General features: G+C 33.5%; 1 protein-coding gene across 1 annotated transcript in view; it reads left to right on the top strand.

Annotated features, from left to right (window-relative positions):
* Nucleotides 1–3647, top strand: part of LOC141483923 (uncharacterized) — a 32158-nt gene extending 28511 nt beyond the window's left edge. Inside the window, exon 3 of the mRNA XM_074178997.1 lies at nucleotides 2727–3647. The gene's annotated coding sequence lies outside the window, so the exon portion shown is untranslated. The remainder of the gene's footprint in view (nucleotides 1–2726) is intronic.
* Nucleotides 3648–12491: the final 8844 nt, after the last annotated feature.

Below are 12491 nucleotides of genomic sequence, written 5' to 3'. Positions count from 1 at the left end.
TTATCGTCCAACCGGTGCTATGAATCACAATTTGAAATGAAAGACCTCGTTGATCCTTGGCTCGTTTTGACTTGTGAGGTTGTTGTTCGTAATGAGTTATAACTGAAAAGACGTATAGAAATATTCTTCACTGAATATTTACAAGTATTTTTTAATTATCCAGTTATAAAGAACAAAATCCAGCCTGGAGGGTCTGGGGTCGAATCGAACATGAAGTACCATACGTACTTTTGTCATCAGTGGCATATGCATTGACTGCGAAGACGGAGTTTAAGGAGAATTTTCGAAAAAGGCAGGAAAGCAATTCAGTTGAGAATGAACTCATTACAAAGATGTGTAGATCACGTATAGAAGTAATTTTCCGATGCAAACTGGAAGAAAATACCCCTCCCGAAGCACGTACATTCACATGAACATAACGAATATTTGGAGTGGCTTGAATAGGAAAAAGTGATTTTTTTATTATTCAATATTGACCTGAAAGTATTTGTTTTAAAAATACTTTCTCTTCGTGTAATTCAATATTCATGTCAAAATAGTTATTTTGGGAGTGCTTTTTTCTTCCAATTTGTATCTGAAAGTAACTTTATCTACCTTCTTTCTTTCTACCTTCAGCAGTTTTCCACAACTTTTGTATAAAGATAAAAAAGTAGAGAGCCAAAAGTTTTTTTTTCAAAAAGTTGTCATGTTATGAGACGATAATTAGGTACACTCACAGACACAATTAAGCGCCCACCTTGTATTTCTATCAATTTTCAGAAATACTCAAATTTATATCATATTTCATGAGAGGGTATGTTGTAAACTACCATTAAGGTAAAAAAACACAAATTTTATTATTGCAAAATTTTTTTAATAATAATTAATAATGGGTGTTGTCGCCTCTAGCTCTTATGACTTCATGGAGTCGGTTTGGTAAGCCATCCACGATATTCTGAATATCTAATTAGGATATATTGTGTCTCTACTCTACCATAGCCATCTTGAGTGCTTCCAGGGTTATAGCAGCTGGTATTCTACCTCTTACACGTCTTTAGAGGTTGTTCCAAATGTGCTCTATCGGGATGAGATCTGGACTGCATGCCGCCCATTGCAAAACTTGAACCCCGACCAGATTTAGTAGGTACTTGGTGACGGATGAAGCCGTATGGTACCGTGCATTGTCTTGCATTGATCGAAAGTTGTCACCAATGCATGCAAAGGTTATGACGTGGTCTTGAAGAACCTCTTTCACGTATCTTTGAGTATTCACATTGCCTTTGTCAAACACGACAAGATCAGTACGAGCATCGTAAGAGATACCTTCCCAAACCATCAAGAAACCTCCCTGGTAACCCACTGTTTCTGTTATAGCGCACGGAGCAAACCTTTCATTTTGGCACCTGACACGATGACGTCCATCTATACCTCCTGAGGCTACTCTGCTTTTATCAGAGAACAATACGTTCCTCCACTTTCAAGTCAACATATTCCCGTGCAAAAGCGAGTCTAGCTCTACGGTGTTGTGGAAACAGTTGCGAGTCACGAGCTGGAAGAAAAGCCTTTATATTTATTTCTACCAGTCTTCTTTTAATGGTACGCTCACTCACTCGGACAGTTCCCACCTAAAAAAGATATGTACGCCCTTCAGTAGTGGTGCTGAGGCGATTTCTTAACACGTTGCTGACGACGAAGTGATCATCTCGAGTAGAAGTGCATCAATGTCAGCCTCGATCTGGCCTGCGCGTGTATGAACTTGTCTACCGAAATCCATCCCGTACCGAACTTCGAGGTTCACCGAGAGTATGACTTATGCGACGTTGGATGTACCCAGCATCAGCCAGAGCCACTGCTCTGGTTACATCAGTTGCGTCGAGTGGAATTTTTTACAGTCACAAACAATAAGGAAATTGAACGATACTTGCACTCTATAGCAAAACAGAACAGGAAATGATAACACAGTAATACAATTGCAACACTGTCAAACAACGACTAAATTACAAAAACACGTCAGTGACACAAATATTAAAGACGAAATAATGGTGTAGTGTTTAATTTTTTGCTAGTGCACCCACTTAACAAAAAACCAAACAATTGATAAGCTACAGTTAACATAAAACATAATGGGCGACGAATGATATAGGTGGGCTGTTGATTGTGCCGGTGTGTAAATATTTCTCTGAGTCTCCCATCCATTTACTTTGAGTAACTCATCTTTCATGGTATTCATTGACTTTGAGTTATATTTTTTCTCATCAAACCAGGTCTAATTGGGTATGTTAGATTTTTATCAAATTGAGTGCGTCTATTCGACCCTCCACCGCAACCCGCAAGGGTTTATTGCGGCTCACACCTATTCACCAAATAGACCCAGCTTCTTAACGAAGCCGATTAGTTTGTATTGTGAGTGGTCTTTCAGGTCAGAGTATGGCTCTGCCGAAGTATAAAAACCTGATTCGGTCCCCGGCGGAGCAGTATGTGCTCTGCTGTTTCATCATTTTTCAAACAGAGGCGACACACACTGTCTTCCGAGAGTCCGAGTCTCTGCACATAACGATTCAAATGACCTGTAAGAAGGCCTGTTAGACGTAGTTCATACCTACTGTAGTCCAACAACTGTTTGGTATCAAGCTTCGAAGGGTGAATAAACGTCTTGGTGTAATACTTAAGCATATCTCAAAATTTGATTTGAAAACTTCCTAAATTATAGAAGAATAGGAATTTTCCAAAGTATATTTCATTTTCAGGTTGTGATGACTACCAGTTCAAAAGTGACGAATATTGGGAATGTTCATTGAAAACCATTATTGGCAGTCTCTATCATCAAGTTGCTACTTACAAAATGGGTCCTAAAAATAATGGAGAAGCAGTAGTAGATTCCCGTTTGAGAGTTCATGGAATAAACAGTTACGTGTGGTCGACACAGGTGTTATAACACTTTCTTTGACGGCTCATATAAATGTGCCAGCATATGCGATTGGAGAAAAAGCTGCTGATTTAATAAAGTCTGATTGGTTGAATAACTGATCTCGTTTGGCACAGCTATGAATTCTTTTATATTAAGCATTAAGAACTACATTTAGAGAATTGCCTCTTTTTGCTTACTATTGGGTGATGGTGAAAAATGTGTCCTGTTTTGTTCTGACAATTTTAAAATTCTATTTTTGCTATATCTTTTTATTCACATAGATATTTGAAATTGAATACTACTTTCTGTTGAAACTTTCATTGTACTATCAGAATATGATCACAACTTTTTAGACAGGATTTCTGTACAGGGTGTCTGTTTGATGATCATCAAATAAATTCATAATTTTCATTACGGTCCCGATAATGAGTCCAATTGGAGTAATTTTTACTCTCTTCATGTACAGCTATCAGGCATCACTGTTTCGAGCTGCAATAGTGATGCTAGACTGAACAACAAATGTCTTTCAAGAATGCGCCATCTATGGGATTGACAAAATTTCAATAAATGATTTTCCAAGGAGAAGATGACAGTACTGTCATCTTCTAGGCACATGACAGTACGACCAGCTGTCAAAAGCGCTCGCAGATAATTAATAGGAGATATAAAGCTTCAAATCCTTTTTGTGAAATTTAATATTGAAAAAGAAATATTATATATGTTATTCATAAACGATCTACCTGACTATATCAGTTCAAATTCAGTATGCAGATGATACTGCATTGTCCATTGATGCAGATAGTCCTGAAGACTTACAAAAAAACTAAATAATTTGGCAGGAAAATTCATGATTTGGTGTAAAAGAAATGTTTTGATAGTGAATGCAGAGAAAACAGTCTGTATACATTTCCAATCTAGGTGGAGATCTGTGACTGATATTCAAGTGGTTGTCAAAAATAGCACTATTCATCTTTCTGAAGTTACGAAACTCCTTAAAACTTATATAGATAGTGGAATGAGTTGGGAAAATAATATTGATGCCATAAGCAAAACAGTTAACACAGGTTACTATGCTATATTGCAATTAAAAAATATGTTCGATTCCAATCAACTAATCAATGTATATTATGCTCTAATCTGCAACATATCATATAACATCAATATCTGGGGATGCTCCAGTAACTCAAACAGAATATTTATTTCCCAAAAAAGAATTATTTGACTCATTTTCAATCTAAAATCAGATGAATCGTGTCGACCATATTTTCAAAAATATAAAATTTTAACAGTTCCATGTATTTATGTTTTCAAATGTATACTGTTATTTATGCAATATGTTGAGATGTATCAAACAGTTTCTCATTGCTATGGTTACCCAACTAGAAACGAAGACCTCATCAGAATTCCTGCACACAGCTAATCATTCTATGAAAGAAGCCCCTCATATAGAGATATAAAGTTTTTCAATCATCTTCCCGCAAGACAAATGTTAATACAGTATCAAAGAATTTCTTGATACAAAATGATAATGTGTTTGCTCATATGTATGAAAAAAAATGTTATACATGTTTTCATATGTGAACAAATCTATTAAATTGTGATATTTTAATATTGTTGATTGTAAATTTGTCTATCATCACACGGTTTTTTTGATTTGTGACGTATCCTATATCATGCTGTATGTGATCTGTAAGGATTGAATAAAGATTATTATTATTATTATAACATTCTGTATATGACCAAAATACTTATATGTTAGTTTTTGAAAGAATTCTGGCAAAACTGTTAGACCAAAATGGGCTCTCAGATATTTTAAAACACCAAATGTTGTACTGAAACAACATAGTTTACTGGATTCTTCATCTACTCTAATTTGATGAAACCCATTTTTTTAAATCGAAAAGACGGAGTGACTTTTTTTAGCAAGTTTCAAACTTATTTCCTCTAAGGTAGGAATTTCATAGTAGTCTCTAATCAAGTACTCATTCAAGTGTTGGAGGTCAATGCACAACCTTAGTGAAGAGTCAGGTTTTTCTACAATCACAAGATCTACTCGATTTAATTTCGTAAAAGCTGTTTGACACCGGTGTGAACTTGGCAGCTAAAAGGTAGCAGCCAAAGTTCCGAAAACACCCGAGCGCACATAGACGTACGTCGAAAAATTATTACGGAAAAATAAACATTAAAAAGGTGAAAAATGATTAGAAGCTCTATTATTATCGCTGAACGAACACCTCGGGCAACTCTTTCGAATGTGCCTACTAAAAAAGCAGAATGAAAAAAAATTATAAATAGGGGATGAGTACATTTGTAAGAAATTATCTATCACTGAAAACATATTTTGTTATCAGTCGTAGTAGATGAGACCAGCAGTTAGAAGGGCTCAAATAGTGAAATAATTGAAGGGGGTCACATGGAGACATACCTATAAAAAGTAATCGAAACTCCTAGAAAAAAAAAGCCTGTCAAATGGGGATGAAATTCAAAACTGAATCGAAAGTCATGAAAGGAAAAATCCTCTCACCATAATTTTATGTTAGAAAAATCGATTTTGAAAATGATATTATACTGTGAGAAGCAAAAGATAAAACCGCCCAGGGATACAAATACAAAAATAATTTGAAACTCATGGAAGGAAATATCCTGTCAAAATAATTCCATCCATATGTGGAAATCATAACATGAGACCGCCCGTCGAAGGGGGCCAAATGGGGTAATGAACACAAAAATAAATCGAAACTCATAGAAGGAAAAATCCTGTCACAACAATTTCATGCTGGAAAAATCGATTTCTATCATGATAACAATCTGTGGAAATCACAACATGAGACCGCCCGTCGAAGGGGGTCAAATGGGGTTATGAATGAAAAATAATTCGAAACTCATAGAAGGAAAAATCCTGTCACAATAATTTCACCTAGAAAAAATTGAATTCGAATATAATAATCATCTGTGAGAATCACAAGATGAGACAGGCCGTCGAAGGGGATGAAATGGGGATATAAATGATATTGTATTGTACTATTACAAGAAAAGAGGTATTTAGGAAAAAATGTTTCAAATAAAAATTGTAGAGAAGAAAATTTAAAACAAGTTTCATTCTCAGAATTATTTGTCTATCATGTGAATTAGGTGAGATATGGGCACTATTTCTTGTCCCATGAAATACGCGTCCTACCTTATATCGCGTTAACCGAACGCAAATTTTATTGGCTTTCTACCAGCGATCAACTAATAGAAGATACTTGCCGTGCGTTTGCCTGAGAGAGCTTTGTTGGATTATATTTGAATTGATTCTTGTTCACGCTGTTTTTATAGATTTTATTTTCTGTGTTTCAAATTTTAATTTTTGGTTCTTTACTCTTTTATTATGAAGAAACGTTACCTTCCCGTTGAAAAGGCTTTCGAAGCTATATCAATAGCCTCAAAAGAGAAAATTCCTTCATATAGGGGAAAGTGGTCACCATTCGTACGCGGGGCACATTCGTACAATTGGTATAACAGAAAAACTAAACGGCAAACAAACACATCTTTGCTTATGTGCATAGACATATCGACCACCATAATGCTAGCGGAGTCTCGCGCCAGTGGCACCACGGCGTTTCAGCTGATAAGATATGACGTGTTTTTGCGGGCTGTGAGTAAATTTTTTACCTAATTTCAGTTCGTAATTGTAAGTAGAATTGTTATGTTTTCGACAAAATGGTGATGAATGATTAATGTTAACATTGTTTAGTTTGAACTTCAATTGTTATATTTCTCAAACCAAATTAGAATTTGTATAAAGTTGTATTTTAATTTTGTGCAAAGGCATGGGGTGCATTCGGACAGCCAGACAAGGGGCACATTCGTACGCGTACGAATGCTCCCCTTTAGATTATATTAACCACTAGTATATAAAATTTAATTTCTATGAAATAAAATGTAGTATCAGCTTTTAAAATTATCGTGCAAATAACACAATAACATAATTTTCCTTTTATGAAATATTCTACTTCTAAAAAAATTAAATATTTTTGATGAGTCAACGTTATAATTAATATTTTATTGCAGAATCATGGTGGGAAAATATAAAATAAAGGTACGCGTACTCAAGAAGTGGATGAAGAGTCCATGAGAGTCCATCTATGGTTTTCGTATAATCCTCAAGACATTGTTACCGGAACTGGTGAATCTTCCACCTCTGCCGCCGAGACACAATCTGTACCGAGTTCTTATCTTCTTCTTATCTTATATATGTATGTATATATATATATATATATATATATATATATATATATACACATAAATGACTAGAAAAAAAGAAAAGGAAAGCCAGAGCCAAAGCAGTGAAACGTAGTTTGAAAGAACTCAGTTCAATAAAAAAAAAGAAAGCTAAGAAAATAGAAAGCGTCGAAGATTCAGAGGAATATAAAGGATCATAATTTAGCTTGCGGGAGAGTTCAACATCTCCAGTTGATTTAAAAATGGAAGAAGAGACTGATGATCATAGTATCAATAATAATTCAATAATGATTGTTAAATTTTGGTAAAGTTTAAAAAAAAGACTTCTGTTGTTTATTACGTCGGAAAAGTTCTCAGTTATTATTCCGGTATAGAGATGAATATATCTTATCTGTGTATCAGAGATGTCGCCATGATCTTCCCTGATCCTCAACCACGAACGGGCTGTGCAGCTAGAATGACTAGACTTTATACATTTGCAGTTGATTTAAATCATTATAATGTGCAATAAGTTTCAAAGAAACAACCAAATGTATGATTACCTATTTTAAGTTGGAATTGTCAGACTCTGTAACAATGTCATACAAAATGATTATAAACATCTCATTTAGATTGATTGTAAAGCTTAGTAAAGTAAACTAAGGATGAACGATTTTATTTTTTGTTATTTTTTTAAAAAAGTTTTATCGACTATTAGTCAAGTCACATATTTTTAAGTTAGTTCATTGATAAATAAATATTTTTATAATTATTAAAAAAAAATTCAACGACTTCAATTGGCTTTTTAATTACTCTGTATGAATCTACCCCATGGCGTACGAAAGTACCCCACCTATTGTACGAACGTACCCCGTGCGTGGGGTACGTTCGTACAAATATCTTATCGTAGAGAAATCGCTATAACGCTTTAACCTTTTGACATAATAGATTCAAACTTTTTTGTAATAAACTACAATATATTTGTTACCCTCTGGTACATAAAGTTGATAAATTCAACAATTAGTCATGAAGAAAAAAAATTAAATCTAAAAAGTGTACGAAGGGTAACCACTTTCCCCTAACCTAAATATAGTTGAAAAAGATATTTGTCGAGAAATTGCTGATTCTCTGAAAGGAACATCATTTGGCGTTTGTAGTCGAATTCAAAGAATTGTAAATGATAATAACAATTTCAGAAATTATTTTATGAGGAATTTTATGAATTCTCATGTTCCCACCACGAAAGTTTGTAGTACCTTGAATAAAGATAATTTGAAGAAAATGCTATTTTCAATGAACATTGGTCCAGTTGAAGTGTGTAGTTCATATCGAAGTGATGTTTCTGTTTACGCTATACTATGTAAAAAATTTGGTATGAAAAATTCGATCAAAAATAGAAAACGAATCAATTACATGTGAAAAATATTAAAAAAAAGAATTTTGAATGGAAATTGCGGTAATTGTAGTATTATGGACGATAATCAATTTAATGATGTTTCGATTGAATACTGTTCTACTCCAAAGAAAGAACTGAAATTTTCACTAGATTGTACCGTCGAAGGGGAAATCAAGGTACCGATTACAAAATGTGACATTGTTGAACAGAGTCAGCGTTCAGAAATGGAAAACTCGGAAAGTTCAGAGAATTGTACCGAGGTAATGCCCGGAGCAAAAGCTATAGATGGAAATCATAAAAACGTTTCACCGGAAAATTTTGAAATTCCAGAAGAACTATTGAATTTATCCAGTCCCAGGAACTGCTCTGAAATTTTACCCATAAGTTCAATTAATATCATCGGGAAATCGGTTGAAACGGCTTATAAAAGCTGCAATTTTCTAGAAGGAGTATTTGTGGTTGAGGAAAAAATCTGGAGAAAGATATTTACCGATGGAAGATTAGATGTAAAATATTATCCATATGTATTTCGAAATCGAATTGCTAAATATGTGAACAATGTTTGCATTATAGCGTTCAAATACATTAAATATCTCAAGAAAAATAATATCATTAACGTATATGGTATTTGTAAACATAATAATTATGGATGTAAAAAATTCAGATTGAATATTATTGATAGAACTGTTCAAGTGTTTAGTACATCTTCAAATTACAATCATCCATTTCATTTAACCAATCACGTGAAAGGGGTGGAAAGACGATTGATAAAGAGGAGATTATTGAATGAAAAGTCATTCTCTTACAAAAAAAAACCTTTCTGAAAGCCAACGAAAATATTTTAAATAAAGGTAAAAATCTGCAACAAATCAAATCTGATTCAACCTTGAGGAAGATAAGGTCCCAAGCAATGGCACATTTGGATCGTGACAAAGACGATCTCTTTAATTTAATATTAATGCAGAATGATCACCCAGAGTATATTAAAGAGATATGTCTCCCGTTCAGCGTAAAAATTTATAGCGTTGAACAGTTGAGTGATTTGAAAGCACAGAATAAAAAATCGTTAGGAATCATTTATTTTGATGCAACAGGGGGAGTCGTAAGGAAACCACCATCAAATTCTAAAACGGTTTATTTGTATACAGCGGTAATCAAGATTGAGAAACCTAAAAGAATATATCCCATATTTTCTATGATTTCTTCGACACACGATTCAAATTCTATTTTCAAATTGTTGAATGACTTTAGATATTTTTGCGAAGACAACAGATACTGGCCAGCATTTTCAGGTGTTGTAACAGACTTTTCATTCGCTAATATACATGCAATTTGTAAAGCATTCAACAGATGTACTTTGAAAGAGTATCTACATAAATGCTATGTGTTAATAGAAAAAGGTTTTACCAGTCTGGAAAATCATTGCTTGGTGGGAATCTACCTATGCTGTGCTCATTTCATGAAAATGGTCTCCAAGGATGTGAATGACCTATGCATAAATATAGACCAAAGAAATATTTTAAAAGATATTATCGCATCTGCCATTTTAATCAAAGAAATTGATAAATTTGACACATTCGTCGAAAATATTTTCATACTTTTGAATTATGAATTCCGCAACGAAAAAACGGAATGTGCTTTTAGGAAACTAACACAACTGGCTAGAGAAAAAGTTGAATACGCAGTAGAAACATTTCAAGAGACATTAAAAGACGACGGCTTTAGAGTAAATACTGAATATGCCGAAAAAGAAAATAAAAATGAAAGTATTTACAGTTCCAGTCCTTTTTATATTAGATTTTTGAAAAAAATCGAAACAATTCATGGCGAAGAAACACTATTTAAAGAGAAAAACATATATTATAATAAAGAATTTTTCAATATAATTATCACCAAATATTTGCCATTTTGTCCTTTATGGAGTGGATTATTATTGTTTGATAGGAAATCAGTCAGTAATTCAATTGTGGAAAATTATTTTGGGACACTGAAGTATAACAAACTCGAATCTCGAAAAAATTTAAAGTGCTCGCAATTCATTAGGAAATTGAATGCATTGAATGCATTGAATGCATTGAAAATTGAATGCGATTTAGGAATTGAAAAGTCTCGATTAACGAAATACAAGGATTGGGCTCAAGAGAAAGGATCTCGAGAGAGTTGGATGCGCAAATCTAAAAAAAGGAGTACTACTCACTTTGATGCTAGATTTTTAAGAAATCAGACTAGTAGTTAAAGTAATGAACAGAGTGTATTATTTCCGGAAGATGATCAAGAATTAGCTCAGTGTGCATACTGCGGCCACGGAATGCTTGAGGAAAAAACTTCTTGGGTGAAATGCGATCAATGTGAGCGTTGGATTCATCAATTATGTGATAACTCAGAAGGAGACCGGTCATATTCTTCAATAAATTTTATATGTAAAATATGTGAGCTCAATATTTCATTAAATAAAGAAGAAAGTATTCCTGAAAATTTGTATACAAAGTGTAAAAAATTTTTGAGAAACCTATCTTTGTCGGAAGTTCAGATGAAACAACTGGAAAAAATGACACGAACTCAGAGATTATGTCCACAATGGTTTGAAGAACGAAAAATACGGTTAACCGCTTCCAATTTCGGTCGAATTTGCAAACTAAGAAATATATTATCATACCCAAATATGATATCAGACATAAAATCTGAAAAACAAATAAATACAGCGGCAACAAAACACGGCATTGAATATGAACAAAAGGCAATTGCTCTTTATATAAAAGAGACCAACTCGACATATCTACCATCTGGACTCATTATCCATAGAAAATATCCGTTCATAGCTGGTTCTCCAGACGGGCTTATTGATACAGATGGTATTATAGAAGTGAAGTGTCCCTATAATTCGCGAAATGTTGACCCTTATATCCATAAATTTGATTTTTTGGAAAATAATTCATCTATAAAGTCTGAGCATAACTACCACTATCAAATTCAAGGTCTTCTGGAAATAACAGATACATCATGGTGTGATTTGGTAATCTTCACTTTCACTAAAATAAAAATCGTAAGAGTTTATAGATCAACACACTTCTGGGAAATGATGTTTTTAAAGTTGAAGGATTTTTATTATTTTCATATGTTACCTCAACTGGTATTGCCGGAAAGGAATTTATCACCCACCGAGAAGAAATGGACTACCACGAAACCAGTTAGTTTCTTGGAAAACGGACTTGTATCTGATATAAATTATTATAAACAACTTGGCGACAATCGTGGCTACATAGTAACATCTATTTCGAAAATTGATTTTTCAATAAAAGAGATATTAGTAGAAGACTATTTAACTCTTAACGGGAGAAAATGGCTAAGTAGTTTCATAGTGGATCATTGTTTGCATATTTTTAATTCGGAACAGAGATACCAGATAATTTCAGTAGCCAAATCGTCAATAATTTTTGGTGAAGAAGTTCTGACAAAAAAATTTGTAGACTCTGTAAATTTTCATAAAAATACAGTTATATTTCCAGTTGCGAATCACCAACACTTTATTTTATTGAAAGTATCTTTTTCCGAAAAATTAATAACTGTCATAGATCCGTTGGGAAAGGAAATATTACTTGGAGACGAATTGTTAGAACGATTTAAATATTTTCTTAGATTAAAACCACTAGAAAGTCAAAATTGGACTTATAATACATTGGTACATGTGATACAAAAGGACAGCTTCAATTGTGGTGTATATGTCATATATTTTTTCATGAAAATTGCGAAGCAAAAAAGTTTATTAGAATATTTTGATGCTTCAGTATTCCGCAATGATCTGAAACTGCTTCTACTAAAAAACAGTAAACAAATGCACAATATCTGTCTTTTCTGTGGACAAATTGTTAGCGACATACAGTTTTCATTCAAGTGTAGAACTTGTCTGAGATATATACATAAAAAATGCCTTTTAACAATTTTTGATATAAATTATGGATTGAAAATCACAGAAAAAACAATAAATGGAATGTGTGAACTGTGTAG

This window comes from Leptinotarsa decemlineata, unplaced genomic scaffold (genome assembly GCF_025532065.1).
Source record: "Leptinotarsa decemlineata unplaced genomic scaffold, Ldec_3_MD MMD2_tig00004307_RagTag_RagTag, whole genome shotgun sequence".
Classification (NCBI taxonomy): Eukaryota; Metazoa; Arthropoda; class Insecta; order Coleoptera; family Chrysomelidae; genus Leptinotarsa; species Leptinotarsa decemlineata.
This window is presented reverse-complemented; position numbering and strand designations above follow the sequence as displayed.